Source organism: Hakea prostrata, chromosome 10, assembly GCF_041222555.1.
Source record: "Hakea prostrata isolate BN-2017 chromosome 10, UWA_Hpros_2, whole genome shotgun sequence".
Classification (NCBI taxonomy): domain Eukaryota; kingdom Viridiplantae; phylum Streptophyta; class Magnoliopsida; order Proteales; family Proteaceae; genus Hakea; species Hakea prostrata.
The window spans coordinates 4,936,964-4,958,861 of record NC_142609.1 but is presented as its reverse complement, the minus strand read 5'-3'; the positions used below and the strand labels follow the sequence as shown (position 1 = coordinate 4,958,861).

Here is a 21,898-nt window from a genome sequence, read left to right as displayed (position 1 = left end):
AATTGAATAGACATGAAAGTAAGTTAGTAAAGTTACTTGTTGCAGAAGTTTCAAGTAAACTGAGAAAAGATTCCCAGATTGTCTCCAACAACCTAGTTGGAATTCATTCTCATGCTGAAAAACTGATGGGCTTACTTGACATTACTTCTAAAGAGATAAAATTTGTGGGAATCCAGGGATTAGGTGGGATTAGTAAGACAACTATCGCCAAGGTTGTCTACAATCAATCTCGCATCACTTTGAACGATGTAGCTTTCTTGCAAATGTTCGAAAGACTTCTCAATATTATAGGCGACTTGTCAATTTGCAAAATCAACTTGTCTCTGATATATTGAAAGGAGCAAGACTCAACACCACTAATGTAGATAAGGGAATTATGTGATCCGACAAAGATTTTGCAGGAAGAAAGTTCTTATTGTTCTTGATGATGCAGATGAAAATTTTCAATTAGATGCATTAATCAGGGAGTGCAATTGGTTTGGTTTTGGAAGTCGGATTATAATCACAACTAGAATTGGTTATATCCTAGCCAACCATGAGGTGGATGAGATAAATGAGCCCATGAAATGGATGCAAATCAATCTCATCAACTGTTTTCCAGGCATGCCTTAAAAAAGGACCAACCTCCTGAGGACTAATAGAGCTCTCAAAAGACATTGTGAAGAATACCTGAGGGATCCCTTTGGCTCTTGAGGTTATTGGCTCATCTTTGTTTGGTATGACAGACTTTGCATGGCTGGGTTCACTGAAGATGTTGCAAAATGATATTCTTCATGACGAAGTTCAGTTGAAGTTGAAAATAAGTTTTGACTGCTTAAAGGATTTGGAGAAGAGATATTTCTTGACATTGCTTGATTTCTCACTAAAATGGATAAAAATATTGCATGTTTCATATGGCAACACTGTAACTTTTACGCTGAAATAGGAGTTGAGGTTCTTAGCCAAAAGTCTTTAGTAAAAATTGGTGGAATAAATGAACTAAAGATGCATGATCTGCTAAGAGATCTTGGAAAGGAAATCATTCATCAAGAAAACCTTAAGATGCCAGGACGGTGTAGCAGGTTGTGGTCTCACAAGGAAGTCTTGGATGTATTGGATAAACATGCGGTAGGTTTTTTTCATTTCTCAATAAATGTTCAGTATGGTTCACTTTGTGCCTTCATTCCTTCGTGATATTTTAAACATCTATCCATATACTTCTACAGAACACACTTGCTATTAAGAGATGAAGTTTGGTAGATCTAATATGTGGGATGCATTTTTTGACATTTCTTAGGTTTGATGTATAAATACTTATTTTTTCTAAATATGAATGTCATGGAGTGGTGAACTCGTTCCCGCACAGGAGTGGTAGATGTGATTGGATCCATGATCCTGCATTCATTTTGTTGGAGAAGCCTTAGCAGTATGAGCATATAACTGAAATGTTTTTTTTTTTTAAGTAATTAATAGAAATTACCTCAAACCTTTGTTTTTTAATTTTAAATTCAATGGAACTTTGACTGTTTTACACCTTTAGATGCAATTTTGGTGTCTATAACATGGAAATTTATCCAGTCTATTTCCTTGTTTGAAATGGACCATCAATTTTCTTATAGATGTATGACATGTGTCCCAACACTACATCAAATGGTTGAAGTCCATTTATAAGTCACATCAATCAACTGATGATGTGACTTACAAATGGACTTCAACCATGTGATGTGCTGTTGGGACACATGTCACACATCTACAAGTCAGAAATGGATGTGATATATATTGGTCCTATATAAAATGCTCATTTTCTTCTTCTCCTCTATTTGAAAAGGAATCCTAGCAAAATACTGGTCTAGAAGTTGCAAAATTCTTCCTTTTGAGATCTTCCTTTTGAGAGTGAGTGGATTTGGGAAATAACTTTTGCGGGCTATTCTTTTTGTGATACTGTAGAGAGACTGGCCCCCTGTGCTGTCTTAATCAACTTTAGATGGAGCAAAATGTCAGGAAATAGACCTCCAACTCTCATTCTCTTCATTGTTGCAAATACCGCAGTTGGATGACTTGGAAAATCTAATTTTGCTTGGGTCACCGAAATCTCGGCCGTTAATAAGAGATTAATGAAATGCAACAGTTACAACCTTTATACATATTGCTTGTACCCGACATTTGCAAATTTCCATCTTTGCGAATTTCATCAGAGTTGCAAAGGATTTTTAGCAATTGGCAAACAATCAGCAGTGAGCAAGTGACTGATACAATAAACAGTCAACAAATCTGGTGATCGGATTTCAGTCATGGAAAAAATGAGTTAGTTACGACAATTGGACCATATTTCAAATTTGAAATGATAGTTATGGTGTTTGAATCTCAAATTTGAAATAGAGGTTAGATGTTATAGTGGTATAGAGAGGAGGTTATGTGGGTTGTGTCTAATTAAATTCAAATTTGAAAGTTAATTATGGTGGTAATTAACTATTGATATGCCTAGCTATTTAAGAAAATTTGGAGGGAACAACAGCAACAACAAAACATACATCACATCACATGTTAATAATTTCACATTTATCAATTCCTTTCCAAATATAGATTTATCTTTTTACTTTTGTTTGAGTTTTAGTCTTCTCTTCAAAAAATCTATTGGTTTCAATATTTTCTCTAAACACTTTCCAAGGTTCAATTTTCTCATTAAAATGATCTTAAAAGTTTTTGCTAATCTTGTTAAAGATTGCTCATAAGTCTTCGATACGTTGAGGCGTGAAGATGGACTCTACATTCACATGGAGGTTTGTTTCCTTGAAGTATAAGTCCATCTTAGCTACCGCCATTGTGTGATGTGCGTGGACGTGCCAGAGTCCCAATGATTCAAAAAAACAAGTAGTTTTCATCTGACCTCCATGTGAATGCAAAGTCTATTTCCACGCCTCTGCATATTAGAGAAAATAATGGGCAAAGGATGAGATCAGGAAGATCATGCCCATCCAGAAACAGACCAGAGCAGGTCAAAGAACACGTTTTAAGGCCTTTGTTGTTGTTCATGATAATAATGGCCATGTGTGTTTGGGTGTGAAAGTGCAGTAAGGAAGTTGCGACTGCTATCCGTGGAGCTATCATTCTGGCGAAGCTGTCTGTGATCCCAGTTAGAAGGGGTTACTGGGGTAATAAGATTGGAAAGCCACACATCTAATGTAGCACTTTCCTCATTTTTCTCATGCTATGTCAATAATCAACTCAAATAAGTTTTAGTTTTCCAATTACAGCTTCTATTCTTTCTCACTGAGTTCTATAGATATATTTCATGGGCAATTTTCAGTTGACTGAACTGGATCATAGGTTTACCTTTTTAATCTGTTGGGTTGATTTTCTTTTGTTGCCGTTCTTTTATCAAATTATCCCTTGTACTGTTTTGTTTTCCAGAACTTCTCTATGGGATCTTTTGTCCTGTTGGTTCTTTGTATTCTTGAATTGAGTCTGATTTCCGCCCATATATGGCTGCTTTAATTCTTATGTGTGTTGTTTAAAAAATTGAGTAATCCTGAGTCCAGCTATTTCAAATGTATTTTGACTTTGACAAGTATTTCTGATCTAGGAAGTAACCACTATATGGATACTTTTGAGCTGTACTTTTACTCAAAACTCCTCTACTATAGTGTAGTAATGTTATATACCTAGTCTTGCTTATTAGTTGTCTTTAAATCACATTGGTAGCACATTGGGCTGCGACCTTTGGAGGCTTTGGTTTTGTTTGATCCATGTCATAGTTAACTCCTTAGACTAGTAATTTGCGATGCCCTAACGCTCGTCTTCTCTCCTTTTCATAAAAAGAAAATTGAAGAGGAGTAAAAAGGTTCTAAGTCTAGATCCTCAATTTGCTAGGAATTGAAATTTTCCAACCCACGTGGTTAGATTCATGATATGCATCCATTTGAAAACAAAATCCTCTTGAGTAGGGAATTTCCAACCCTCATGATTAAGTGCATGGCACATGCTCATCTAAAAACAAGATCCTCTTTTTTAGGAAAATTCATAAATGTAGGAACGAATCTTTTCTTTCCCTCTCTCAAAAGAGGATTTTGTTTTTAAATTGAACATATGTCATGCATCTAATTATGTGAATTGAAAATTTTCTTCTCTATGTAGGTGGAGAATCCAGACTCAAAAGTTTCAATAACATCACCCTTATTTTTTTGCCATATTAGTAATTGGGTTTGTTAGCATTTCTTCTTTATAGAATTAATAGTACATATTTGCTGCATCTGGTGTCAGCAAGCCATCCATGTGGCGGTTATTATCCGCCAATGTGGCATGTGGTAAATGGTTCCTCCAATGGCAATGTTGGAAACAACCCCTAAAGAAAGTCCAAAAGAAAAGAATAAATAAGTTGTTGCTTATGCTTGTGATTGAATCTAATCTGATGTTAGCTTTTCATGTGATCAATCCTACGCGTTACCATCTTTACTTCCTTCCGTCTGGAAAACCTTGTTAGTTATATTCTTGGATTGAAAAACTGGAATGTTTATGCATTATGATTCGATGTGTTTTCTGTGTGCAGGCTACCTTCTATTGTCTTCTAAAGACCTATGGGTTCCTAACACCTGATTTCTGGAGGTAGACCTGCTTTACAAAATCTCCTTTCCAAGAGTACACAGATTTGTTGGCAAAGCCAACCACAAAGGCAATTGTTTTTTACCAGACCAAGGCAGACGAGTAGATTTTCGTTTGTTGGGCTTAGCAAGATACTTTTTGATGCATCACAAAAGATCCTTTATGGACGGGATTTTATTCATCTTCCCCATCCCTTCCCTTCATCTTTTCTTTTACCACCAAGAAAATTCTACTTGATTTAAATCTAAATTACAAGTAATATGGATTTTGTTTTCTGCTGACCATCTTGTTTCTTGAGATTGTTAGTCTTGAATAATCATTTTAGTTTTCATGCTTTTTAAATTTGTTAAGTTTTCTGACAGTGATGGAATTTTTGGTTCTTGGAGTTTTTCACCAAAGGAAATGAAAGTGGAAGGTATCAGATTAGCGCTAATCTCTGTTACGCTATCTGGTTGATGTTGGCTCGTTTTGGAATACCTAAATCAAGTGTTGAAATTTGGCTAAACTTTTAACTTGCATACACTTTGGCTCTTGAACTTCCATATAAGTGGGTTTCTTCATCTGGCATGAATTATTGATTAATGTACAGTCAAATGAAGTTAGAAAGTGTATCTTTTTTTTTTTTTTGGTAAGCATTTAGAAACTATCTTCATAGAAGAAAATTTTGTAAAATCAAATACAGACTCTGTGAGAGAGACAAGGAAGTGGAGCATTAGAAGTTTAAATCCAGAGTGTTTTGAGTCATTCCTAGTGATTTTCACTTGCATCAATGGCATCTGCTTTAGATTCTCAATTCTTATCCTCGCAGTTGAAATTCTTTATTACCTATGATATTGTAAGGATTTCCTGAATTCATCAGAATGGTTTTCATGTAATTCTGCCAACTGTGCCTTTGGCTGCAATCCACCCAAAAGAAAGGAAAAAAAAAGTGGAGTTAGAGGGCCAACGGAAGCTCTTTGATTGTGTTCTCTTTCACATTCTTTCATCAAACATGTAGGAGTTATAAAAAAAAAAAAGGGGTTTTAAATTAAAAAATTTTATTAAAAAATTTTTTTTTTTTTTTTTGGTTAATTTTTGGGCCCCCTCCTCGAATCATTGGGGGTCCATCTCTAATTCCCCCAACCCCCCTCCCCTCCTCCATTTTGTTCATGTCTTAGAGGTGGATCTCTTCTTATATATGTTAAGAAGAGATGTGAGAGGAGCACAAACATCTACCATCCTAACTCAACTCAAGAATGGGAACGGAAGTTTCTAATATTTAATCCAAGGTCATGTCACTAGATCTCTATTCTGAAAATGAAATGTAATCCTCACATTTTTATGATACATTGCTAAATGGGTGTAAACTATGCTCACTTTAAAAGGTTCAATCATCTGGTGAGTTCAATCTAATTGGTAGACATTGAGGTGATTCAACCCTATCGCTTTCCCCAATGGTCATACAGCCAAGGAACAGTGTATGGAAAAAAGTACCCAAAAAAAGCCATAGTCCAAAAACACAGGTGTGGAAGGCTACAAAACATTCATCAATTGGGGTTTTGAGCCTGAACCGTAACAATGACACATCTCTTTCATAGCCACAACTTAGAATGTTTCAGGTCAACAGGCATTTCATTTTCTTAACTTTGGAATCATAAAAGACAATTATTAGTCAAACAAGACCCAATTTCCCTATTATATGCCTTTGTTTCAATATCATCTCCTCACTAACCTAACAATCACAAAAGAGAGGAAATGGGTATCTTTTTGTTTTGTATGATGTCAAAGTTGGATAACGAGAAGTCACCATTAAGTGAAGCGCCGCCTCCTCAGGAGGCGGCGGTGGAGAGAGTCAAGTCATTCAACAGTTTGGTCGATTGGGACATTGATTGTGGTTTTAGCTATGATCACAATTGCCGGCGTTATTGCAAGAACCTTTGCTCAAATCTGTGGAGGGCGTCATTTTAGAGGAGGTGGAGAAGATGACAGTGAAGGGTGGGTGGAGAAAAGGTGTAAGAGTTGCATTGATAGTGGGGTTCGACCTCCACCATCACTGGAAAACACAAAGCCACCGGTTGCTGAAGATGCAAAGAAGTGACATGAAATTACACAGGCACGTAGTTTATGTTGTAGAAAGAATTTCCCCCCCCCCCCAAGGATAGGTTCTAGTTCGTGTGTTGATATGAAACTCTCCCATCATTTCTAGTTCATAATCAAGTATTAGTTCTTGGGCTTCTCTGCGCAACTGTCTCTTCTTCACTATGAAAACTGAATGAACTTAGAGGTTCTCCTTCAGTGTTTACTGGTTTTCATTTTTGCTTGAATTTCACCAAGTCCTTCTTTGATATGAACTAGGAAGTCTCAAATTTTGATGGTTTGCTAGGTATAATCCAGATTTAGGGAGGGCTTCAAGGGATAAGAGGCTTTTGTTCGAGTAACTATCCAGTATTGGTGGTATTTTTTTGTAGTGATAGATTACCAAAACTAGGCCTTAGGTGCAAGAGCAGAGCAAATCCATTTTTCTTGGTCTTTCAACAATTTTGTTTTGTTTTGTTATTGAACAACTTATTCTTCCTGCATATGTAAATCTAAATTGTATACTCATATTGATGACAAACACAAGCAAAACAGTAGAAAACATATTCTTCAATTGAACTATAATAAGGAATTGCAATCGCTTACTAATTTCCACAAATTTTGAGAACAATGATCATCTGTTGGTAATGCTTTCTAGAATTGATTTTCGAATAAGCTCATAAAAATGTTTTGCACTTTGATATAGTGAGATAAAAATCAAATAATTAGATTCTTGGTGTTGCGCCCAAATTTGACCCCTTTGCATGGACAATGTTCAATCGATGGCTCAACCTGTTCACAATAGAAAGAGTGTATATGGGCCAGCTTTAAGATTGATCAACCACCTCCGAAGTTTAAGTTAAATTGAGGATCGACAGTACCCCAAGATCATGGGGTTAGAAAACTAGAAAGATAATGAAAATAAAAAGCTCAAGGAGTAAAAGGTGCATTATAGATAATGCTAATGGGAGGCATCTATAGTGCAAACTGACACTTTGTGGTGGTTGGATTGTCCAAAGTGTCCCAAATCTCCTTTGGGAATGACAGGTGGCATCTAGGATGTTTTCATTCTAAAGGGTGTGGTCTTGGCACTGATCAAACAATTAATGCTGATGTTGACAAGACTTTATATGCTCCCCAGACAAACCAGCTGAAATGATGCTCAATGCACGTTGGGATTAGGTTAGCGTATCTTATAACAAATATCCAGTGTATGACCTTCAGGTGGGTGAGGACAAAATGCACAACTAATCCCAGGATAGGAGGTCGTGTCGTCAATCCTGTCCAAGCTCCCGCTATGTTGATAAATACATCCCAAGATGTCCATGTTAGAACCTCCAACTAATGGAGCTCCCTAGCCTAGGCACCTTGTCACAACACCTCAACTTTTGAAAGGAGGAGTTGGTGAGCCAAATTCGACATCCATGGACTTGGCTCAAAGCTTGGTCTACACAAGGTCCTAGATTTCACAAAAAATTGCTTAACATGGATTTTTTTCCAATCCCACTACTCCTGTAGAAGTGCAGAAAGAAAGATCGTGGAAATAGATCAATTGTATTACAAGGATTACAAACAAGATCAAGAGTCGAACAAGTTAAATCATTAGAGTAAAGCAAAGTTGAGAAAGTGAGGAAGTTAGGGGTTTATCGAATGCTGACTGTTGTAGATATTATTAAATTAAAAGATTTAAAAGATGAAATTTTGTTACCCTTTCCTTGTAAGTCCAATTGACCAGAAGAAAAAAAAGTAGTGTTCTTTTTTGTTTCATGATTTTAGAGAGAGAGAGAGATGGCGGAGGTTTTGCAACTAATTGCTAAAGAAAGTAAGATTTTTTTTCAGAATTTCAAAATAGGAGGGATTTTCGTAGGCGTTTTAAATTTGTAAATTTAAACATCCAAAACTAATAAAATCAAGTTCATACCGTTGATTGTGAGTAATTTAATACTACAGTGTCACCCAGTTAAAAAAAGTCGTGCTTTAAATTGTAAATTTAAAAATTAACATCTTAAAATATAAAATAAAAATCTATAATTACAAGTAAACCGGTCTTTCTTTTCTTAATTCTTTTTTTTTTTTTGTAAAAGTTTCTTTTCTTAATTCACACCATTGGATTTATCGAAAGTCGGTCCTCGCCGAATGTTCGAGGAAATTTCCTCTGCCATGTGGTCCATGGATAGGGGAAAGTCGGTCCGTTGACTTTGTCCGATAATTTTCTTTAAATTCGGCAGCTTCGCAAGTTTGTACAGTGGCTAGTTAGATCTGCAATCGAAGCAAAGAAATACTCGTGTTTGGACTTTGGAGGTGGAGACGTCTTGATGGCAGAAACTTCTAAGCCCTCAACTGGTTCGACTTATGAGGTGTTCCTGAGCTTCAGAGGCCCAGACACTCGCAACACTTTTACCGGGCATCTCTATAATGCGTTGGAGGGTGCTGGAATTTACACTTTCATCGACAATGAACGACTACACACTGGGGAGCAGATCGGGCAAGAGCTACTATCTGCGATCGAGGAATCGAGAATATCGATCCCCATCTTCTCCAAGACTTATGCATCAAGTAAATGGTGCCTGATTGAGCTGGTCAAGATGGTTGAATGCAGGAAAAACATGAATCAAACTATCCTTCCCATCTTCTTACGATGTTGATCCCTCGACCGTCGGCAACCAAACTGGGAGCTATGCGAAGGCTTTTCGGGAACACAGCGAAAATTTTCATCAGACGACCGTAGATCGGTGGAGAGAGGCATTGCGAGAGGTTGGGAAAATAAAGGGATGGGATTTGAAGAACGTAGCTAACGGGTAAGTTCAGCTATCCCATTTCCTGTATTTATCATTATTATTATTTAAGCTTAGACCTCAGAACTGGTACTGCTTGGTCAAATTTTCAGTGTTTTACTAGTTAACTAAAATGTTGAACATTAAATTAGAAGGGAGAAAAAGGAAAAAGAAAAACTGAGGATCTAATAAAATGAGCGAAAAATGATATAAAATTAGGAGTGTCAATGAAATCTTGTTGGCCCAAAACAGCCCAAAGCTGCCCAACTTTTTCAACCCGAAGGGTGGGCTGGCATTACAAATAATCAGCCTTGATTGGGACCGGTCGGGTATAGCCCTTAGGCCAGCCCAGTCCAGCCCAACCAAATTCTATGTTGGTTTACTTCAATTAAAATTATATTTAAATTAGTTTAAATAAATGAATATTCCACTAACCCTAAAAATCTAAATATATTCCATGAATTCCACGTGACACATCAACAATATTGTATGTTCATTTTTTTTTCTGCCTTTTTCTATTACATTTTCTCAAGGTGTTAGCAACAATTCATCTTCAGTGCTTTTGATAACTTTAAATGTGTGACATAGCTTTTGATATTTTGGGTTGATCTGAAATTTTTTGAAATGAACCTGGTCATGGATTGTTTCTGCAAGTTTCATGTTATTAAGTATTATTTTGGCTCAGAAAAAGTTTTCTTTTGCAATATAAGTAGAGGTGGTTGCTAATTTAGACTAACCATGCCTTTGTTTGTAAGTAATGGGTTTATTTACAATGTATAATGATTAATCATATTCAAACCCATTGTTTATAAATAAGAGAATTAGTTAGTGGGTTAAATTATTTAATTAACACTTCGCATAAGAAGTGATAAAAATTAGGGTAAATCAAGGCGACCCTATCAAGGTTAATCAGGGCCAACCTGACCCTATCTGATCCTATCAGGATAAATCAAGGCAATCTAGGCTTAGAGAAATCCTGACAGGGTTGGATTAGGGTTGGGGATTTTCAAATCCTAATAGGGTTGGGTAAGGCTTGGGTTTCAATTGTAGTCTCCATGTTAGGGTTAGGTTTCATGGTTGGCCAAACTGAATCCAACCCGTTGACACCCCTACATGAAATGGCAAATGGATGGTGTTTTAAACTTGTAGTTTCCAAAAAGAAGGGAAACTTAAAAGAAAAATAATAACAAGAAAGGGGCATTATTCACCTATGAATGAAGGAAAGTTTTTTATTTGAACAACATGCTATGTTCATGGAATTATGGAAAAGAGGATGAGAAAACAATATCATTGTATCAAGGGATAATTACTATTGTCGCCCTATATTATAGCTTTATAGCTTTATTACTAAAAGAACCTTACTCTTTATGATTTACTGTTGCCCCCCTTAGTTCGTTCTAACAGTGTTAAGCGACCGTTAAGGTTGAATGTTTAATATCTATTTTGTCCTTTTATAATTTAGAAGGCCAAAGATAATATTATCCTCATTTAAAAAAAAATTATATGAAATAATTGTACACGTGCATTTTTATCATTTTGGATTGAAAAAAAAACACCTTATTGGTAGTAGGAACTTCTTAAAATTGTTAATGTCAAATTGGACAATAAATAAATAATAATCTATTGAAAGTAGAAACTTCTTAAAATTGATAACATTAAATTGGAAAGTAAATAACAAAATTAAAAATAACACCAAAAAAATTGGAATTACCATTTTTTTTTATTACCAAATTGAAGTACATATATAAATTTGAAAATGAATTTCCTTTTCCTTTTCTTTCTATTTTTTTGACTAGAAAGAAGATTGTTTAATTAGGTTTAAGTTTTCCCTAATTACTAAGGATATTAATGTAATTTAATATAAAATGTAAAAGTAATATATAACCTTAGGGTTAAATTGGGATTTTTTTTTAAATAAATAAAGGATGCCATGTCATCATTTGACTAACGGAGTTCAACATTAGGGGGCAATAGTAATTACTGGCAAAGTTGAAGGTTGAATTAGTAATTTAAAAAAATATAGGGGATAAAGTAGTGATTAAGCTATAGTACAATGGGGCAATAGTAATTATCCCTTGTATCAAACATCAAATTTAAATGACTTAACTATGAAAATTATTTTAATTCGACCTTAGGAGTCATCCATGAATGTTTAGAGTATTTGATTTTTCATTCTTAACAGTGTATTGACTCCAAATACCCTTAGAAGGCTTTTTTTTTTAGGTCACATTATTTGATATTTGGATATTCCTTTGGATATGTAATTACTTCTTATTTTTAGTTTCTTCGGTGTTCATTCTAACAAAATTCTTTAGCATGTCAAAAATCTAGGGTTCTAAACCCAAGAGTTGCTCACAGGATGTGGAGTACTTTACACCTAATATCAAATGAGGTATATAAGAAAAGCATAACATTCCCAATAATAGCATTGTATGCATCATCATAATTGAATTTGGATTAGAAGGACACAAAATGAAGAGTACCATGAATGAAACAACAATTGCTACAAGCCTAAGCAATAATAATATGGTTTCTTTCCACACTTCTATTGCTTCCTTCTTAGTATGGAATAAATTTTGATCAAAATGCCTGCATTTTTTGAAATTGAGATGAAACTGGGCAGATTTCGTTCGGTACAATGTTTCGATTGAAACTATTCAACTAATTTCAATCTATTTCTTTTATAAAATTCACTGCTTTCGGTTTAAACTTGCAAAATATTGCAAGTTTCGACCATTTCCTCCTCTATTTCCTAGCTAGGTTTTGACACTTGAACTTGTTTTTCCTTGATTTTTGTTGATTTTTGTCTCATTTTCACATAATTTCAACATCTCCTTTAGTTTCAAACACCTTTTTTGTTCATCTTTTGCTTTTAAATCTCCTAAACCACAAGAGTTATTCATGGGCCCAAGCCAAACTACAAAGGAAACTCCCGTGTCTATCGGCAATAGAATGTGAAGCATGAGCCGTACCCAACAATTCTAAACTTTTTTTTTGGTTTACGCCTTAAATGATTTTGTATTGCTTTGAAATGAATATATGTTTAGTCTAGGACTATGATTTAATGATTGTATTGTTGAACCTTTTATTTATTTATTATTATTATTATTGCTATTTTTTTTTTATTTGATGATTTTAAAATTATCTTCTAAATTTTTATTTTGCAAAAATTCTCTGTATACATGATGTATGGACTTGAACTTAATATATGTGAGACACCATCGCTTGATCTAGTTGGTTGTTGTATTTTGTTGACTTGTTGTATGTGTAACCATTTTATTAAACAATTCATTATGCTGAGTGGTAAAAAATTCGAGGGAAACTCAAGTTTCGACAAGGTGAAAATGGGAAACTTAGGTGGAAACTTGGAAAATTTCGAGGAAACTGAGGACTTTTCTGTACAAGTTTCGACAGGTTTTAGAGAGTATTTTGGGGTGGGATCCTGTATTTAAGCTAATTAAAGTATAAAGTATACATTTGTTGTATTTTGATAAAAAAAAATCAATGTAGATATGTCATTTAATGTACCTAACATCAATGTAGAGTTGTCCAAAAAGTACATTATAAACTTAACTACTTATGCGCATAACATTCAATATATAATTTTTAACTTCAAAATAGTTGACAATAAAAGGAAAATACAATTTAGTGTTAAGAGGAGTGCCAAGAGTGGATTCATCTTGTGAGCTGAGTAATACTATGCCTGTAACATCCTCTCCTCCAACCAACAAACATAGACATCCCATGACATTTTATGCCTATGGTTGTCAAGTTAATCGACAACTATAACTTTATGAGTCTAATCATCAATATGCTTAAGATAACCAACCTGAGGGAATACGCACTTTGGATAGGGAAGTCCTGATGGAGGGGGTATTTGTCGTGGTATTTGGGGAAACATGAAATAAACAAAAAAATTGAAAATTTGGGAAAGCTACAAAATTTACAGGAAAATCCCAAGTTTCCACAAAATTTTTCCCAGGTTTCCACGAATTTCTCAAGTTTCCACGAAATTTTCCATGTTTCCACGAAAATTTTCAAGTTTCCACAAAATTTCCTAAGTTTCCCATGAAATTTCCCAAGTTTCCCATGAAATTTGGGAATTTTTTTCCTCATGAACCAGCTAGTCCAACTGGGTTGAACCAAGTTTCGACAGGTTTTGAGGTTTCAACAAGTTTCGACGAAATTTCGACAGTTTCGATCAAAATTGAGGACTTTTTTCGGTCCTCATGAGTTTCGTTTTGCATTTTCCAAAATGGGAAATTTCCAAGTTTTGATGGAATTTTGTTTTATGGATGACTCTATGCTTGTATGGACTATAATTTGTACATGTCAAAACCAATCACTTTTTTAGTATAATTGAATGATAACTTTTCAGTGGTTTTTTTTGCAATACTAGTTTCATTGTGTTTATTATGCTTTATATAGGTAGGAGGCAATAAATCAGATGAAATGGAGGCCATATAAGCGCTGAAACCTAGGGTTAAAATTTAAAAAAGAAGTACCAAGCTTCGACTGAAATTTTGATTGAAACTTGGAGATTTGGGTTTTTGGCCAAGTTGAAACCGACCTCTAAACCGAAACCTCAATCCATGCTTCTTAGTTCTTAGTACTACAAAGTCGGATTGATTCCCCTTCCTTCCCCACTATCTTCACTTGTAAAACCTCATCAAGCAAACTCCAATGTTTATCTTTTAGAAAAAAACAGAAAAAGAAAAGATCCAACCCAAAAGCTTTTGACTCCATCTATCTAATATTGCTGAGTTCCAGATGGTGAGGTATCGATGTAAATGGATCAAATAGTGGCAATACCATATCCACCATATCCACATCCGTTATATATGGAGGGATTCGGATGATGTCTTACCGCTTTTTGAACAGACTCAGTCAGATTGGGATGGTATTTTTTATACTAATTCTCCAAAATGGGTATGAATGCATATTGAAATACTAGCTTTTGACTACCGGTGACTACCATTTTATTAGTGAAGGTTAGGTTTTAAATTTGAGAATTTAGCAACTTTGTTTTCTTCTGCTCTTCTTAGTCTCTGATTTCTTACACTTTTCACTATTGATCTTCCTTTGTATTTATTTTGATAGAAAATCTAGAAAAAAAATTCACATAGCTTAAGTTTAAAAAAATTATATAAATAAGAAAACAAATCCAACAAATTAACTTAATTGGATAATTAGTTGGTGGAAAAAGGGTTTTGTCATATCCATATCCTATTGGTAATTGGAAAGATATGGATGCCCCTAGACTTATACGAATGTAGATTCCAAAGCGGATTATCCATTCACAACCTTATGCTGAGGTGGGAGGTAGAAATGGCAGGTTAGCTTCTTGATTTTTTATTTTGAAAATTTTGGGTTCATCTAATTCAATTCCACTTCATAGACTCTATAACTCGAGTGACATCTCTATGGAGGCTATAGTCTTGAACTTGTAAAGCAGCTTCTTCTAGTTCATCCGCAAGTCCAAGTAAGCACCACCCCCTTACCCTTCGTCAAGCTAACTTGTTCACTAAGGCTCTCTTTAGACCTAGTTTTTAGTCTATCAGTTGCAAGCTGGGCATGAGAGACTTGTATGGTCCAGCTTGGGGGGGACTGTTGAGAGTTGGGCAGAGTTAGTGCTTGAGCTCCAAGGCTATTGCCTTGGCGTGCAAGCCTTGGAGCACATGCTACAGTAGTTTCTATTTTGGGGTGTTAAATTAGTTGCTAATTTTGGTTTAGGAGTCTTGGTGCACAAGGTTTAGGAGCATAATTTCTATTTTTTTGTTAGTTTTTATTTCTGAACTCTCCTCTTCTATACTTCCTTTTTTGGACAGATTTTTAGGAGTTAAAAAGATGAGAAGATTCTATCCATAAGTTGTACTTTTTATTTTCTTTTTCAAAGGACAAGTTTCTTGTCTCTCAAGTTATATTATGACACTCAAAATCTATAAATAGAGACAAGCCTGCGATTCTAGGAGTTTTGCTTATAATCATAGGCATGGTGGGAGATTTCACGAGATATCTCATTTTTTTACATAGGCGAGACGAGATGGAGGTCGATAGCAGAGAGTTGGGATATCTTGCTATATCTCGCCATATCTCGCCTTGGATCTCGTTGGAACTCTCAATTTTTGCTTTTTTTTTTTGTGGATTTCGGCTGGATTTTCACTTGCAACTACTCTTAGCACATCTACAACATCGAAGGAAGATCAATCATTCTCTGCTTATCTTATGAACTTATGATTTAATGACTTATATAGAACTTCTACTGGTTGTATATTTTATTATTCTATTCTTGAAAATTGAGATTGTGATACTCATATTGATGGAATTTAGATTGTGATACTCATATTGCCATCCAACAGTCACCTTCTTGGCCTTGCATTGTCAATGATTCCCATATCCTAAATGACGCTTCCTCTCTTCCTTCATCATTAATGCCTCATAATACCCCCCCCCCCTTTTGATTCCCCCTTTGAGTCACTCCCCCAGGATAGAACCATTTGGCTAACGTCCTCCTCAGGTTCCTTCACTACATTCTCAACGTAAAACCTCACCTGCACCCATTCCTAGCTTATTCCTTGGTTGCCCTTGGTTTGGTTCAAAGGTCACATTCCCTGTCACTCCCTTACTCTTTGGAGACCCCTTAACTTTTGTTTTCCTACCCGTCTTTTTTCATTCACCAACATATCCCTGCCACCTGCAATTGCATTGTCTGTTGGAATGGCTTGGAAGACTTGGGCCATCTTTTTTCATTGCCCCTTTTCCCGTTCTCTTTGGGGAGAGCATTGTTCTCAATTTGACCCCACTTTAGATGTTCTTTTGGGTTCTTGGACTTGGATCCTGAGACCCTTCTCTAGCTTCTCTATTTGTGACCTTGCTGGTAAGTTGTTTATGGTGCCACCATTCATCATCCATGGTAGGAGCGAAACCTCAAGAGATGGACGTCCAATTTTAGATCTTTGGACTTGAGTTTGAAAGCTATTTATTTTGATGACCTATAGGCTTCAATCACCCGTCTCCCTCCTAATGATACACCAAGGAACTGGCGCATTGTTGTTACTTGGGGTTTAGGTTGGACCTTTTGGACTTCCTCTTGAAGGCTGAACCCCCCCCCCCCCACACCCCTTCTCTTCCCCCCGATGTACTTCTCTCTTCACCTCCGGGATTTTTGGTGATGATAATTTATACATCCCCTCCCAACCCCCACCCCAATCTCCCCCCAACCAAAAAAGAAAAAAAAAAAAAAAACCATTTCACATTCCAAATAATCAATCTGCGAAGCTAAAATGTTTATTGCAAGTAAGAATTCCTAATATGAAGGTGCAAGAAACATTTTCCTTTATATGCTGCTGCAAGTAGATGAATCTAGACATTCCTGACAATTTACTAGATATAGATTTCCAATTCCACTGTCAAAGTTATAAGATTTTTGCCTACAATTTTAGAAAACCATTCACTTGTAAGAACATGTGTTTAGGGCCATATTAAAGTGAGATCTCACTTTTTGTCTTCAACCCCCCCCCCCCCTTTTCTTTTTCTAAATGAACCCACCCTAATTTACTTACCTGATATGTTTTTTATTTTGAGCAAATTACATATAGACCCCTTATGTTTGCAATCATTTACATCTACTACCCCTAAAAAAATCAATTACAAATGCCCCTTTACTGTTTCACTGGAGTTGCCCATTTATGGCTTTCAATTTTTAACAATAGGGGGCATCTGTTGATTTATTTCAGGGGTTGTAGATGTAATTGATTACAAACACAGAGGGTCTATATATAATTTGCCCTTCTTATTTAATTAGTAAGCGAAATTTTTTGGCACCTGCGTATTTGCTAATTTTTGAGAATGAATAGGGAAACACAAAGTTGTATAATTTCTCTCATCTACTTAAAGTTAAAATTATTGATATTGATCTTGTCCAAGTTTGTTTATGTGGTTCTCCTTTTTTATTATTTTTTGGATTCTCTAGATTACTTCTTGATTTGAATTGGACAGGCATGAAGTGGTATTCGTGCAGTTAATTATTAAAAGTGAACATGTGTTTAGGGCTATATAAAAGTGAGATCTCGCTTTTTCATTGCCCCCCCCCACGGTTTTTGAATAAATATCTTCACCCTCCCTCATTTATTTATTTGATATGTTTCTTATTTAATTAGTAAGCCAAATTTTTTGGCACCCAGCATATTTGTTAATCCCGTTCAGAATGAATAGGTGAACACAAACTGTATAATTTAAATTCTCTCATCTGCTTCAGTTCAAATTATTGATATATTGTCTTGTCCAAATATGTTTCTGTGGTGTCCCATTTTTGTTATTTTTTGTCCTCTCTAGATTAATTCTTGATTTCAATTGGCAGGCATGAAGCGACATTAGTGCAGGATGTTGTGAAAGAAGTTTGTAGTAAATCAAGAAAAGACTCCCAAATTGTTTCCGACAACCTGATTGGAATCCAATCTCATGTCAGAAAGATGGTGAAGTTGTTAAACATCTCAGCGTAAAAGACAGAAAGATTGTGGGAATCCGTGGGCTAGGTGGGATTGGTAAGACAACCATCGCCGAGGTTGTATACAATCAAATCTCACATCACTTTGATGGATGTAGTTTTCTTGCAAATATTCGGGGGACGAATGTTGTTGATTTGCAAAATCAACTTGTCTCTAATATCTTGAAAGGAGTGAGCCCCAACATCACCAATATAAAAGACGGAATTAATTTGATAAGACAGAGATTTTATAGGAAGAAAGTTCTTATTGTTCTTGATGATGTGGATAAAAAAGATCAATTAGATGCATTAATGAAGAAGCGTGATTGGTTCGGTGAGGGAAGTAGAATTATAATCACTACACGAGATGGGCATGTCTGGGCTAATCAAGTAGTGGATGAAATATATGAGCCCAAGGAAATGGATGAAAATCAATCTCTTCAACTATTCTCCAAGCATGCCTTCAAAGTGGATCAACCTCCGGACGAATATCGGGATCTCACAATAGCCATTGTAAAGAATATTAGAGGGCTTCCCTTGGCTCTTGAGGTTATAGGTTCATCTTTATTTAATGAAGATAAACCAATATGGCAAGAAAGATTGAAGATGTTGCAAGATGGCGTTGTTAATGATGAAATTCTTGAAAAGTTGAAAATAAGTTTTGATGGCTTGACGGATACACAAAAAGAGATGTTTCTTGACATTGCATGCTTTTTCAGTGAAATGGATAAAAATATAGCATGCTTCATCTGGCAACAATATAATTTTTACCCTGAAAGTGGAATTCGTATTCTTTGCCAGAAGTCTTTGGTAAAGATTGGTCTAAATAATGAATTAAAGATGCATGATTTGCTTAGAGATCTGGGGAAAGAAATCATCCGGCGAGAAAACCAAAGGGCTCCAGGAAAGCGCAGTAGGTTGTGGTCTCACAAGGAAGCCTTGGATGTATTGGATAATGAATGGGTAGGTTCTTAGTAAGTGGTCAGTAAATTTCATTTTATGCTTCCAATCATTGATGATGCATTTAAGCTTAAGCAAATCATATATTTATTTTTCTTATTGTAAATATAAATGCCATTGTGGTTGGCGGCTGCTCTTGGTAGAAATTGTTGGGTCCAAAGTTATCTAGGCTCCAGTACTTGTTTAAACGGAAGGGGTCTTCTATATGTTGGCTCACCAGATCTAATATTCAACAAGTGGTCTTTAAATTTAAAGCACATTTATTCTCCAAAACATGGTGTACATTAGCAAGTTTTAAGTAATAAATTTAAAATTACTTCTACTTACCTGGAGTTGTTGTTTTCAGGGAACAAATGAAGTTGAAGGACTGTGTATTGACTTTGGAGGCAGTTCAAGTCGCCAACGCTGTTTGACGAGAGAAGGATTTGCCAAACTGACTAAACTCAGATTACTCCAAGTTGATTATGCACAATTTGATCCAAACTTCGATCTTCCTTTTTCAGAACTGAGATGGTTTAGATGGAAAGGATGCCCTCTGCGATTTGAACTACGGAACTTTAATCCAGTGAAGCTTGTTGTTCTTGATCTGTCAGATAGTCTTGTTACTAATGAATGGAAGGGTTGGAACTACATCAAGGTCTCAAGAGGAACTTTTTGTCTCTTTTGATTGATTTAATATATCATAAATTACATGGTTTTAAATTATTTTTTTTGGGGCTGATAATTCATCATCTCTTTCCTTCATCCAGGTGGCAGAAAAATCTGAAGGTTTTGAATCTGGCAGGGTGTCAACATTTATTACGGACTCCTGAACTAGAAAATCCTCGTTTGGAGGTCTTGATTCTTGAAAGCTGTAGAGGTTTAGTTGAGATTGACGGATCCATCAGTTATCTTGAGAAGCTAGTCACACTGAATCTAAGGGGATGCAACAAACTAAGGGAACTCCCACCTGGCATATTGGGATTGAATTCTCTCAAAAACCTCAACTTACACTTATGTGAAGGTCTTGTTGGTTTACCTGATTACATAGGTCTTCTTGAAAACCTAGAGACTTTGGATGCCAGCTATTGTTACATGCCGAAAAAAAGGGAAAGAGAGGATGGAATGGTTCAGTGGCCATCTTCTCTGAAAACCCTGATGCTAGGTGGAAACAATTTTCGTAGCCTTCAAGTTTCTGGACTTTCGTCACTTCAAACACTCAACTTGCAGTTCTGTGGTGGACTAGAATCACTCCAGGTACTTCCTTCTAGTCTGAAATATCTTAACCTTCTGAGATGCAGCTCTCTGAAATCACTCCCAACACTTTCAAACATGACAAAATTAGAGGTGCTGTACCTTGATGATTGTGAAAATCTGGTGGAGTTGCTGGATTTGTCCAGCTTGAGAAATCTAGAGAAATTAAGTCTTGATAATTGCAAGAGCTTAGAAAAGATTGTAGGCCTTGATGGGTTGGATTCTCTACAACTCTTGACAATGAAGAACTGTGCATCATTAACAAATATTGGGAAAGTACGTCTACCAAAGCAGGAAGAATTAAGATTCATGGGGTGCTCAAAGCTAAGGAAATTACACATCGAAGGCTGCGTTAGACTGGAAGAAATAAGATTCATGGGGTGCTCAAAGCTAAGGGAATTACACATCGAAGGCTGCGAGACGTTATTTGAGATTGAGAGTTTTGAGGGATTGAATTCCTTAAGGTGGTTGCAAATAGTGGCGTGCCCATCATTAACACAAATAGCCGAGCTGTCCAACCTGGAAGAACTCAGGGAATTGGAAATCTTGGACTGCAAATCCATGGAAAGATTACCGGATATCTCCAAACTGAGTAACTTGAAGCATCTTTCTACTGCTAGATGCGTAATTCTAAAAGAGATTCAAGGGCTTGATAAAGTGAAATCATTAGAGACGTTGGATCTAAGTTGGTGCGATTTAATGGAAGAAGGGTTAGTTGCACTTTCTGGTTCTTCTTTTTTTTTTTTGTCTTTATTTATTTGCTCTCTAAACCAGTTGCTTCTTCTCGGTTTCAATTCGACAGGACTAAGTTACCTGAAAGGTTTTCCGATTGTCGTCAGCAAGAGTGGTTCGCCTTCTTTTTTTTTCTTTTTCTCTCTCCTTTTTTTTTTTTGGTGACAATTTGCTCTCTAAGCCACGTATTTCTTTTTTATTTGAATTTGACAGCTATGAAAAGCAATTGGAATGGGCAGAGATAGTTACCGCAAGGGTTTCCTCTTTAGAAAGGACCGAGCAATTGGTAAGAATACAATCTCATGTGGATAAAATCTTGAAATTGACGAATGTTACATCTAGAGATGTAAAGATCGTGGGAATCTCGGGGCAGAACAAGATTGAGAACGCAGCTATTGTCGAGTTGGTCTATGACAAAATTGCACATCGCTTTAGAGAATGTGTTTTTCTTAGAACTGTTCAAGGTACCTCTCGATTCAGAGTTTTCTATAGCGAAGGTCAACCTTTAGAGGATATGTTGAAAAGGAGGAGAAGAGTGGTCTATGGAAAGCTAATACTGGATTTGATCTGTGAAACACTTCGTGGGAATGCTTTTGTTGTCGTTGATGATGTGGGTGATACCTTGGAATTAGATACATTACTGAGGTTACGTGAACAAGGTGGCTGGCGAAGCAGAATTATGGTTACAACAAAATATCGGTCCACGTTAGAACATCCTGGTGTGGATGTAAAATATCATTGCGATGAACTGAATGGAAGTGACCCAACCCACGGAGGGATACCTTGATCAATCAAGAGACATCGCAAGGCATATTGGAGGTCTTAAAGCTCTAGGTTTTTTTTTTCTTTTTTTTAATCTAGTCAGAGATACCAAGCCCCACGGAAGATGTTGCAATATGGTTTTCCTCCTGATAAACTCTGGGAACTACAGAATTCTCTTTTTTGGTGAAGGATTAAAAAATGTGTGGATATAGATATTGCATGTTTATAATAAAAATTGTGGTTCTTTGCCAAAGTCCTCGGTAAAGATTGGTGAAATTAATAAACTAAAGGTGCATTTTCTGCCTTAAGATCTGGGAAA

The 21,898-nt window shown here is 36.0% G+C and overlaps 1 pseudogene; it reads left to right on the top strand.

Annotated features, from left to right (window-relative positions):
- Positions 1–8,915: 8,915 nt before the first annotated feature.
- On the top strand, positions 8,916–20,820 carry LOC149001640 (disease resistance protein Roq1-like; annotated as a pseudogene).
- The last annotated feature ends 1,078 nt before the right edge of the window (positions 20,821–21,898 follow it).